This window comes from Typopeltis vanoorti, chromosome 9 (assembly GCF_054136105.1).
Source record: "Typopeltis vanoorti isolate ZY-2024b chromosome 9, IOZ_Tvanoo_1.0, whole genome shotgun sequence".
Classification (NCBI taxonomy): Eukaryota; Metazoa; Arthropoda; class Arachnida; order Uropygi; family Thelyphonidae; genus Typopeltis; species Typopeltis vanoorti.
Genome location: NC_143557.1, coordinates 126,382,411 through 126,395,199, shown reverse-complemented (window position 1 = coordinate 126,395,199; position 12,789 = coordinate 126,382,411). Strand labels below are relative to the sequence as shown.

At 32.3% G+C, this 12,789-nt stretch overlaps 1 long non-coding RNA gene across 2 annotated transcripts in view; it reads left to right on the top strand.

Annotated features, from left to right (window-relative positions):
* The window catches only part of LOC150103514 (uncharacterized), a 49,116-nt gene extending 37,705 nt beyond the window's left edge, over positions 1-11,411 (top strand). Inside the window, exons 3-4 of one of the 2 annotated variants that reach the window (XR_016548849.1) lie at positions 3,970-4,068; positions 10,875-11,411. This is a non-coding gene — a long non-coding RNA (uncharacterized LOC150103514). Of the gene's footprint in view, positions 1-3,969; positions 4,069-7,952; positions 8,560-10,874 lie in introns of those variants that run through there. The other variant, XR_016548848.1, reaches the window with a different exon arrangement.
* The last annotated feature ends 1,378 nt before the right edge of the window (positions 11,412-12,789 follow it).

The window sequence follows — 12,789 nt, the reverse complement described above, 5'->3', positions numbered from 1 at the left end:
GTTGGAAAATAGGAATCAATCGACCGTGAGATGCGGTGATTGATTCATTTAATCCAATACCCTTGGAGGGTAACGGATGGTAATGCTGTAGCCAATGAAGTTCTAACTGAGGCTCCGCTATTGCTGTTACCCTCCTGCCATGATTTTTAATGGAGCTTTAATAGCTCAATAACACCTTATCCCTACACTGTCCTCTACAGATAACGGGGAAGATGAAAAGCATTCTTGCTTCGCCCCTTTAAGCCAGTCCTTATAAGGACGTTGGAAAATAACAGATTCGGTTGAATAGGAAAAAAGTCCTTTTTAGGACTTCCAGGGTAACAAATAACAAATGGCAATGCTGTAGCCAATGAAGTTTTAACTGAGGCTCGGCTATTGCCGTTACCCAGCCATGACTAGAGCTTTTTAGCTCAATAACACTCCATACACACAGATTTACTTCATTCAGATGACGGGATAAAGAGTCAAGGACTCAGTCCATCGCCCAGTTCTTAATAAGAACATTGGAAAATAGTTTATTTTATTTTATTTTAGCTTCGTTATGCGGAAATTATAGTTTTACAATTTAATAAAAATCTGTTATTTTTCAATGAACCATCCGTGTTAACCCGGAAATTAATTACAGAGATATATAGGCACTTCGGTGGAAGTCTCTTTACATCTCACAGTGGCAATTGTGAGAGTGGTCAGTTGGTATTCTTGGTCATAACAATTGCTGGGAGAACGTTGTTTTATGAAATATGTTATCCAATGTGATAAATTTGATGGCGCGTGGACTTTCTCATGATTTGAGCTAGCACCCCCCACCTTTCTGCATTACCGGAAAAAAATGAATACCCAACGTTATGTTGACATTCTGGACAATTTTATGTTGTTTACATTGCAACTATGGAAAGGCCTGTCGTTCCCCACGAATAACTAAGGCCAAGCCTGGGAACAACAAGTTTGGAGGGCGAAAAATAATAATAATAAAAAAAGGGCAAAATTGCATCTCGAACATAAAACCATAGTTATTATTATTATTATTGTCTTCAAGTGATAGAGTTCACAGCGGAAGAGAAACATGAAATAAAATAACGAAATCTTTGACTGGCAAATAAGTCTAGTTCGGGCCTTATCCAAAGGCCTAGATATCGTCGTAAAATGGGAGATGTCCGTAAAAGTGCAGTTTTCTGTAAATCATATCATTCTGGAAGGACGGCATGGTTTGAGGAAATATGAGTGATAAGGTGGGTCTGATTTTGAGATGTTGGCAGAGGCATGCTGATATCACCCCTGCTGATAAATGTTAGTTGCATGTGGTCTGCCATCAACGATAAAATTACTTGCTAAACCATCCAGGAAAACGAGTTACCATATACACTGATGGATGACTTATTAGAGATTTTCACCTAATTGGACCACCAGTGAGCCTTGAGAACAGTCTTCGATACGTCAGTACATCAAATCCAAGAGGCTCTAAAAACACTCCATCGGTAGTCTTTTTTTTTTTTTTTTTTCTAATTCCAAATGAAATTTTTGGGAATAATCTGGACTCGAATGCTGAAATACAAGCGGAACTACTTGTCACTAAAGCAGAATTTCATGTTGCTATGGAAACATTGAGTTATACTGTTACAATTACTATTTTTACTCAGTATCGCCTTCGTATGAAATATATTAATTCTACTCTATTCCAAGTAATATATTTTCATAATACTTAATAATCTAGAATGGTTTTATGTTCGAGCTATATCGTTTTATTACCGTATTCTTTATTGCGTTTATTTATTAAATAGGCAACAAAAAGAGAATTAGGACCATGTGTTTTGCGCATACTTCTAATATTTTTTATCCTTTAGTTTACGTAATCTAATTTTAATTTTTTAATTTGACTAAATTTTTTTCATATAAGAAAAGAAATATCCTGCGTTACCAAAATTGCGAATAAAGCGTAAAAAAAGAAGAAAAGTTAATTTAGTTTAATTTAATGCAAGCTACAGAATAATGTTATGCCAGTTATTAAAAAAAAAAAAAGAAAAGAAATATTTCCACAAAGTTTGGTACGCTCCTGTATGCTGCTTAATAAGAAGAGAAGCGAAAGACTTCGGAGTTTACGAGGTCAAAGTTTAGTATGCAATAGAAACGAATAGTATAGTTTTCGATTTATTAATAACACCGTGTGTTCATCCGTAAAATTCTCCAATAAAGCTGTTCATGCAACATTGTGTTTCTTTCTTCCTCCACTCTTTTATTTAATGATTTGTTTTTTTTTTACATTCCCGGTTGTCTCCGCAAGTCAGTTGGTACCGACGATTTCCTTTATGTAAAAAGACCAGGGTTTTTGAATCCCGTCTGGGAGCCGAATAATAACCTTTACAATTTTTCACTGAAATTGTGAAAAATTATAAAGACTCCTTTATAATTTTTTAAAAAATTTATAATTAAGACTCCTTTATAATTAAAAAAAAAATTATAATTAAGACTCCTTTATGATAAAAAAAAAAAACTCCTTTATAAAATTTCACTGAAATTGTGAAAAAATTATAGACTCCTTTATAATTTTTGAAAAAAATTATAATTAAGACTACTTTATAATTTAAAAAAAATATAATTAAGACTCTTTTCTAATTAAAAAAAAAACTCCTTTATAAAATTTCACTGAAATTGTGAAAAATTATAGACTCCTTTATAATTTTTAAAAAAATTATAATTAAGACTCCTTTATAATTAAAAACAATTATAATTAAGACTCCTTTATGATTTAAAAAAACTCCTTTATGAAATTTCACTGAAATTGTGAAAAAATTATAAAGACTCCTTTATAATTTTTTAAAAAAATTATAATTAAGATTCCTTTATAGTAAAAAAAAACTCCTTTATAAACTTTCACTGAAATTTACAACCTTTGATGGGTGAGATTCACTTCAAAAGAATATTTTCATGTGAAATATACACGGAATTCTCTGGAAACGGTGATATGCGTCTCATCGATAAAAGAAACTTTCACGCATGACGTCATACATTACTTCACATCTATTTGATCGAATGAGACTTTTTTTCTTATTCCAAGTAACTATTTCTGAAAAGTGTACACTGATATTTTGATGGTTATTACCTAAAATCAATTGCATATTTTCTCAGCAGTATGTATGCTTTATTAAATATTACAACCGAGGTCATTAGCCCCCCCCCCACCCCTTGTTACAATAAATTCGAATGAATTGTTCAGTATTTTTGTATATCAGTTTCATTTTAATGAAAGAAAATGTAGTATTATTGCGTAAATTTTACTTTATATGTATGTAATTTATTCGAGACATAATAAAGTGTTAAATATTATTATTATTTCGTCATTCGAGTAGAGAACATTGGCCAATTTAAGGTGATAACGGGTTTGAAATATACATATTACCCAATTTCTATTAACTTGTGTACTGTTTGAACGGACGTGGCACGATACAGCCACACAGTTACGCATGCGCGAACAAAAAAAAAAAAAAAAAAAGAACGACCAAATAAACTTGACTGAAAAACAAAAAATGTTTTTAAGTCAAGTTTATGTTTCAGAGAACGAAAAAAGAAATGAGTGCTTGGAGAAAACGCAACCTCAAAACCTTTCTAGTTCGTATTACTTGTTATTTATTAATCTTTTGACATGCGCACAAAAACGGTATCTTTTCCAGGATGATATTTAACCCTTCTAGCTACTAGCACGTGTGCGACCTTTGGAAATGTCATGTTTAGTTTCCAGAGCAGTAGAATCTTCTTCCAAAGCAGTTTTATTGTGTTCCTTTCCACTTTCACTCAATGCATTGTATAACTTCGAGTAAACATGTTTTTATCTCTAACGATACGAGTTGATAATTATATTAATTACTTTCATTATGCTAGCAATGCATCCGGTATTATAATTACAGAAGTGGAAAAATGCAAGGACTGTTACACGATCTATTGACCTAAATAAAACGCGTGTGATATTAATTTCAGACAGCACAGCGATGATCTGGTTGCTGATGGACTCGATGATGAAATGTTCTTTCGTCAACAACTTGCGCCAGCGTTTGTTGAGTACTTTGAAGATATCAGGTAAAAATATAGCAACCACTTGTTACTTGGGAGACAGTAGTTGCTATTAAAATATTCTTGTGTTAACGTGTCTATAATTCCTAATTATAATGTCATAAGTGTCTCTCAAGAGTAAAATTATTATTTTGTCTTCCGATTCAAACGTTTGCATTCAGTGCATCACCGAACATATTTTTATACATCTAGATAGAGCCTTCGTAGTTCAATGTTATCACGTCGATATCGACTGAACCATGAATACGAGAAAAACTTTGGAAGTATATATCAAATGATAAAAACAAGATATTTCATCCTGCAAGTACTGCGTTATGTCTGGAGCGCCATGCTTGGCAGTAGCATGGCCGAATTTATTCAGTACGGCTTGGAAGAAAATAGATTTTTTATGACACGTGTTTTAACACAGGGGAGAGAGAGAGAGAGAGACGAGGAGGCCGAAATTGCCGATGCAGTAACCATGGGCATATCCATAGAAAATGCAAGCAGAACAAGTTGAACGTCTCTATAACAGAAAGAGGAATAAATTTTGCTAAGAAATGGAGTTATTCAATCTATTCACCCTCTCTGTCTCTCTTCTGTACTTAGTAAAGTATTTTTAGAGAACTCTCAGAGCGCCAAACTGATGTAAGTGATTCATGGCTATGAAGATTTCATCATCATCAAATTCCTGATGTGTGCTTTCAAGGGTACAGGATATTATGAGAGTAATAAACGATTAAATCTACCTTGCATTAATGTACCTGGATCTTGGCCTTCCTCTGGGTCTCTGGCATCACACACGGGTCTTGTTAACCTTTCCTCTGCCATTCTAAGTGCTCCTAACACCTGAGATCAACTTTGTTTACCAATGAATGCTAACAATGTCAAGTTATTTCCTAATACCTTCATTTTAATATAATTCTGCCATTATGTCATTTGTTTGCTTCTATTTTGTTTTCAGAACTGTTATATTTGGTGTCTTTGATGAACTGATTTATTTCTTGGGAATTGTACAAGGCAAATTAATTTTTTGAATGCTCTCGAGGCCGAGTCAATGATTGTAATTGAAATGATGGAAGAAATCGATAGTTGAGATCCATTAAAAAAAAGAATGTGGTTTCCACAAACCGAAAATGTGTAATGCTAGACGTCACTAAAGCATTAGATGATGCAGCCAATGAAATTATGTTTGTTATGAATGATACTTTAATCATTAATACTTCCGATGCAAATTTTGCTTTTGCAAGGAGGATTAAATAAAAATATAATTTATCGTCAAGTATAATATACATTTTGATAAAATGAAAGAATTTGAAAATTCCTTTTTATTTTAAAAGAATCCAATAATATCATAACACACCATTTTGATTTTCTCCATTAATTTAACTTTAATATCCTCCTGCGTTTTTTTCGCAGCCTTTAGTAACTGGACCCACTGAGCCCACCCACTACAGCCCATCAGGAAGTTCTGATGTATTAGACATAGTTATCCTCAGAAACATCAAATATCAATACCAGCTGGAGACAGTAGAAGAGCTTAACTCAGATCATAATCCCATCCTACTCAGGTTAGGACTTCAAGATCAGCTCTCTCCCCCATCATTCTTTCATACCATGGGACAAGCTCTCTAAGGATCTCCCAGTCCACATCGGTCCGCCCCCTGTCATTCGTAAAAAAGAAGAAATAGATAATAGAAGAGATAATAGACCTGATCAGGGCCAAAAATAAGGCCAGAAAGCGATATCACAATACTAGAGCCCCGCAGGACAAAGCAACCTTAAACACCTTGAAGTGACAGGTTCGAGAAGCCCTCCAGATCCACAGGAACTCCAAATGGGAAACCAAACTCAAAGAAATCAACCCAGAAGATAACTCCATGTGGAAGTTTGTAAAATCTCTTCGTACCAAAAGACAACCACTTCCCCCTTTAAAGACCAATCCTGGAATTGCACACACAGATGAAGAAAAAGTAGAAGCCCTAATTGACAATCTGGAAAATCAATGCAGCCCATCTTATGCAAATTTAAATGTCAATCTTATTCACAAAGTTCATCGTAGAGTTAGAAATGCACTAAGTAAGCCTAAGGATGATTCAGAAACCATTACCCCCACATCACCAACAGAAATAATAAATATCATTTCCCATCTGAAGAATAAAACGCCCCCGGCCCTGACGGCATTACCAATAGAATAATAAAGCTACTCCCACAGAAAGCCATAATTCATCTAGTTAATATTACCAATTCCATTTTAAGATTCCAGTACTTTCCCACAGATTGGAAAATCGCGGACATTATACTTCTGAAAAAGCCTGGCAATAACCCACAACTTCCCCAAAGCTACAGGCGCATCAGTCTTCTTTCCTGTCTTGGCAAAGTAATAGAAAAGGTCATCCTATCAAGACTACAATCAGCAGTGGACCAACAGAAAATAATCTCAAATGAGCAATTTGGGTTTCGCAAAGCTCACAACACGGTGCAACAAATTCACCGACTAACAGAACATATCACTCAGGGTTTTGACTGGCACCTTCACACTGCTGCTGTGTTTTTGGATGTTGCCAAGGCCTTTGATAAGGTCTGGCATCAAGGCCTTATCTTCAAACTAATTGAAAACAATATCCCAATTAAACTAGTGAAACTCATATATTCATATATCAATGAAAGATACATGCAAGTAAAACTCAACGGAATTGTTTCTTCAAGGCGCAAAATTCTGGCGGGAGTACCTCAAGGTTCTCTTCTGGCCCCAATACTTTTCACAACTTACATGGCAGATATTCCTCTCAATCCAAGAACAACTACTACGGCTCTTTATGCCGACGACACCGCTATTCTAGCTAGATCGCTCAGCCCTCACCTAGCAATCACTAGACTCCAAGGAAGTATCAATGAGCTAGCAAACTGGTTCACCAACTGGAGGTTTCAAGTGAACCCCCCTCAAAAGCTCAGCCATGTTGTTTTCAAGAGGAAAGGTCTGCAACAAAGAAGACATCCTACTCTCTGGTCATAAGATCCCATGGCAATCAGAGACCAAATATCTTGGGGTATTAATGGATAAGAAACTCCTTTTCAACAAACACATCAATCTCATTGGCTCCAAATATTCCAAAGTCATAGCTCAGCTCTACCCATTGATCAACCGTAAGAGCAAATTGAACCTACATAAAAAATTGCTTCTTTACCGGATGGTAATACGTCCAGTCATTACCTACGCCTCACCAACATGGAGTCACACTTCAAGATCAAACATTTCAAAATTACAGAGAATCCAAAATAAATGCCTTAGGATGATCCTGGATGCACCGTGGTTCGTCAGAAATTCCCAGATTCACCGAGAAACCGGCACTCCGTACATCTCCTCCCTTCTTCGTGATCTTGCAGAAAAATTCTTCGTGAAGTCAAGTTCACATTCAAACCCACTAATAGTACAAGCTGTCAATTACAACGAGACTGATTACTACAAACACATAAGACCAAAGGCTATTCTTCTCTCAACCGATCATAGCTAACACAACTGCCCTCAGAGGGCGAGCTTAACTGCTCACAAATCTCCCACTCCCAAACAACTCTCATTACAGATAAAGGGGAATATGAAAAGCACTAGTGCTTCACCCATCCTGTCAGTAATGTTATTGGTATTGGTATTTCGCAGCCTTGATGTTACAATAATATTCATGTTTGGCTTTATATATATATATTATGTAACCAAACAATTTTTTTTGTTTTTATTATTATTTGGCCAACTTGATGTTTGATTTTGTTTTTAATATGTGTATATGTATTTAATTATTGTTGTTGTTGTTATTATTATTATTATTATTATTATTATTATTATTATTATTATTATTATTATTATTATTTCACGTTTAAACCATTGACATTTTTAATTTTTGGTTTATTCAAAGTGACTGACTGACCGGAACAAGATTACTACGATCTCTTAATGCCATTTTATTATCCTCATCTCTTGAATTTTCCCCCGATTCTACCATCACTCCAATTACAACGATACTAGTTGCATTAACGATATAATGAATATAATTAATCTAATTGTTAATATTAATACATGTCATTATAAAAGGGAAAAAACATGGTTATTACTTATGATTAATATAAGTTCAGCGAGTGAAAAAAAAAGGTATTTGGAATTATTTAAAAAATAGAATAAATAAAAAAATGAAAAGCATTTAGAGCACCGCTAATTTTCAACTTTTCCTGAATGGAACTGTCACAAAATATATATTACTATTACTTGACAAAAAAGAACGCACATTAATCCAACTTTATTAACACGCATGCGCTGTTATTAATAAAATCAAAAGCCGTACATATTCGTCCCTTTGTTTGATGCTAAACTTAGACATCGAAAATTCCTAGGTCCTTTCTTTTTCGCTTCTCGCTTTATTAAACAGCGAAGCGAAGCATACCAAACTTTCCGGAAATTTTGCTTTTCTTTTTCAATAACTGACATACCATTCTTCTGCACCCGTATTAATTTACAGTAAATTAACATTTCATGTTTTTTTTTTGTGTGTGTTCCGTTAATAATTTTGGTGGCACAAGATAGCTATCCATTACAGGAATTCTATTTTCTCATTTATATGAGCTTTTGTAAAATATATTCGAACAAGAAAGCCGAAAGTGGATTACACATAAATCAAAAGGTGAAAAAAAAAAAAAAAAAAAAAAAAAAATATATATATATATATATATATATATATATATATATATATATATATATATATATATATATATATATATATATACACCGTATATTCCGGCGTATAAGTCGACTTTTCGGCATTGAAAAAAAAAGTACTAAATTTTTTAGGTCGACTTATATACCGAGTCAAAAATTGATTGCTTTCCAAGAAAAAACTAGTACGTATCATACTCTGTTAATTTTATTAGCAATATACAAAACGGGTAAATAAGTAAAAATATTTCAACTTACATGAAATTTATTTACAGAAAAAAATATTGGTATTATTCTCTCTTAATAAAGATTTTGTGCTCTCCGTTAAATGGGATTTGAACACTTCCCACACTAAAAGACTGTTTGGATTTTTTTAATGCACCTTGTCGTGTATTCCAAATATTTTTTTATCCACATCTTAACTCCTGCTTCGTCCATCCAATCATTCTCATGGACAAAAACGTTTCTTGGAATTTTGATCTTTGGCATTGTTTTTCTTTTAAAAATTATCATAGGTTTTAATTTAGTACCATTAGCCATACAAGCAAGTACAACTGTGAAACGGCTTTTATCATGTCCAGTTGTTTTTATAGAAATAGTTTTACGTCCTTTCAATTCTACTGTTCTATTCCCGATCATGTCAAACATAACTGGAGTTTCATCCATATTTCCGATTTGAGACAATAAAGAATTTTTTTTTGCATTTTTTTAGAAATTATAAATCTTTGAAAACTTAATAACTTGTCATCCAAATCCTTTGGCAGTTTCTGTGCGATTTTCGTTTTTAATCGAAGCACTAAATTTCTCCTATCCATAAACCGGCTACACCAACTCACTGTAGCTTCCAAGTTTTCGCTGTCCTTTTTATTTGCTTTGCCCCACTTCAAAGCAAATAAACGAATATTATTTCTCGTTATAATGAGTCCATTTTGACGATTTTCTTAACCCAATCCGCAACGTTATTTTCCAGAATAGACCACTTACAAATTCCTTTCGGTAATGCGCACTTATTTTTTTTTTTTGGCATTTTCATTATTAAAGTTTCATTTTTTCTCCAATCGCGAACTAGTTTTTCGTTTACTCCGAACTGACGTGCAGCAAAACAATTAGTATTTTCTTTTGCAAATTTAACCACTTTGCACTTAAAACTCGCATCATATTTCATTCTTTTAAAAGGAGCCATTGCACTTTAGTTCACTATCGGTCAACACGAAAAATAAATTTTTCGAGTCGACTTATACGACGAGTATACTATAAAAACTCAAAAAAATTCCAATATCGACTTATACGCCAGGTCGACTTGTACACCGGAATATACGGTATGAAATCTGATAAAAAAAAAAAAAAAACTAAACTAAACTATTAGGATTATTCATTCAAATTAAAATTACTGAAAATCTCTCTGCTGAGAAGATATATATATATATATATATATATATATATATATATATATATATATATATATATATATATAATTTCACATGAACAATATTGAAAAATTTTAACATATCTATCTAACGTAATTTTGATAATTAAAAAATTAAATATTCTTGAAGTTTTGCTTGCATATACGATATATATAAATACAATACAACACCCATCAAATTTAATTTCATTAATTATTTTATTAGAAGATGAAGTCCTACCGTGATTTTATATAGAATTATGAAAATAAAAATAAAAAGGTGTCTTAAGTATTTTATAAATATACTAGAAATTATTTTAATTATTTCAATAACTTTTTAAAATTTAAATTATTATAATATTAACAATAAAATTTTATTAAAATATATACAATTAATGACAAAACTCTAATTGTTGTGATTTGTTCTAAAGTTATTTGTTTAACCTATAACTATCAATATCTAAGTAAAAATATCCTGTGGTGACTAACCGATAACCGGAGATGTTTGAAATTTTTTGTACACTTGTTGCAACAATAATTTTGAAACTGCGATATACAAATAACAATATATTAATAATTTTCATTAATACAGCTAACTTTGAAGCTTTAATCAGCTATCTCTCACAATAATGAATTAATTTATTGCGTTGTTTGGTTCCCAATGTCTGTCAATATTGGTGACAAACCCAGTGATAAAGTGCATGATTTATCATTGTTTGTATACAGATGTTTGTCCGACTACAAATGCGAGACCTCGCGACACTCCTGCGCATGGCAGAAGAAAGCGAATCCATTCCTATAATAGGGTAATCAATAATGAGCTTATATTACTATACTTCGGAAAATTAGCTTCTTGGAAAGTGTTATGGTTACATATACAAACAACGAAACAGTTTCTTATACTATGGTAGTATCACTGAAAAAATATTTGTTCATATAACTTTAAAATTAGTTCTGAGATAGACTTCTATAGATATTGTTAATAAAATAAATAGTAAAATAAACAATTTTTTATAAATTGTACGGAATTTAGAGATGAAATTTAGAGTACAAAAAAGTGTCTGATCTGGAATAGATTTTCAAGTTGTTCTTACTGCATCAAATTAAATATTCATGTCGAAAAAATTTGCATATTATTAAATATTCATGTCGAAAACCCTTTGCATATTATTAAATATTCATGTCGAAAACTATTTGAGTATTAAATGTCGTATTAATATAAAATCTCGATTCTTTCAAATCAATAAAAATGAAAGTTTATATAAAAATTTGATTTTTTTTGTAAATATGCATTTTGAGCTCGGTGATGCGCTCTGCTAGTGCAGCGACGTCTATAGGTGAAAATCTAAATTACCGAATATTTATTTTCGATAATTTAGTATTATTGGTCAGTTTGAACAACACGTCAGCTTATGTTTGTTACGTCTGTCACTTATTTTTAATTGCAAAATAAGTGACATCGTCATTCCTTTGATTTTTTAAACAATTATTTTTGTGACTTTCAGAGATTAACTCATTTGTTTTTTCTAATTTTTAAAATCTAATTTTTCCATAAATATTATATTACCTATAACAATATTTTTGCCACAGCTTTTTTCGCATGAATTTCTGTTTTCAAACTATGATATTGAAGGTGATTGTATAAATATTGATTTCGTTCAGATTTTATTCCAAGTAAAGAAGGGCTGATCACATAATGCAAAGGAATATTGTGTTGTAAAAGAATAATAAAGTATAAAAGAACCGGACTACTCCTTCAATTTTATAGTGCTTCGGTCATCTGTAGCTCATATAAAATTAATTTTGACATAGCATTAGAGAAATGTTTTTTTTTTTTTTTTTGGTTCATTCATTCAATATAGCCCCAGAACGGATGTTATTACATTTCAAAACAAAAATTCGTAACATAAAAAATAAAGAAGTATTTTTAGTATTAAATTGTTTTATAAAGAATATATTTTTGTTTGCTTCTCTTTCCACAAAATTTTAAATAAATTAAATTACTGACAAATGCTAAGAAAAAATAGAACCCTTAGAAAAACCGAGTGATATGTTATGCCGTCGTTGGACAAAAAAAGTGTATGTGTGTGTGTGTGTGTGTGCATACGAAATGAAGTGCCTAGAAATAACTTCAGTTATAAGTAAACCACCCTTTTCAAAGTTCAAGGTAGCGAAAATCTATATTGCATTTTCAAAGACTTAAAGGAATAATTTCGATAATGTCAAAATTTTCATTTTCAGATAAATTTGTTTACACGATCAAGAGCACAGCAGTGCAGTTGATTGTAAAGTTCGATTTGGTGATGAGAGAAATCTTTATATGGCCTTTTTCAATTGACGTTAATTAACAAATCGAATACTGAGGTAGCAGGTTTTTTCCTCAAGGTTTTCATCCCGTATTTTCTTGACAGGAGGAAGTTAGCACACACACAATTAACAGATAAAATTGTATGTGGTGGACAGTAGATTGTGTAGCGCATATAACGGATTCATGTAGTGAAGAGTGGCCTCTGTGATCAGTCCTAGAATCTATGCAGGTATCATGGAATAATAATAAAGTTCCAAAAAATTAAACGAAGTGTCAAAACTAGATAACTGGAAGGAGACCTGCACATTGGCTTTTAAGAAATGTGAAGAACCA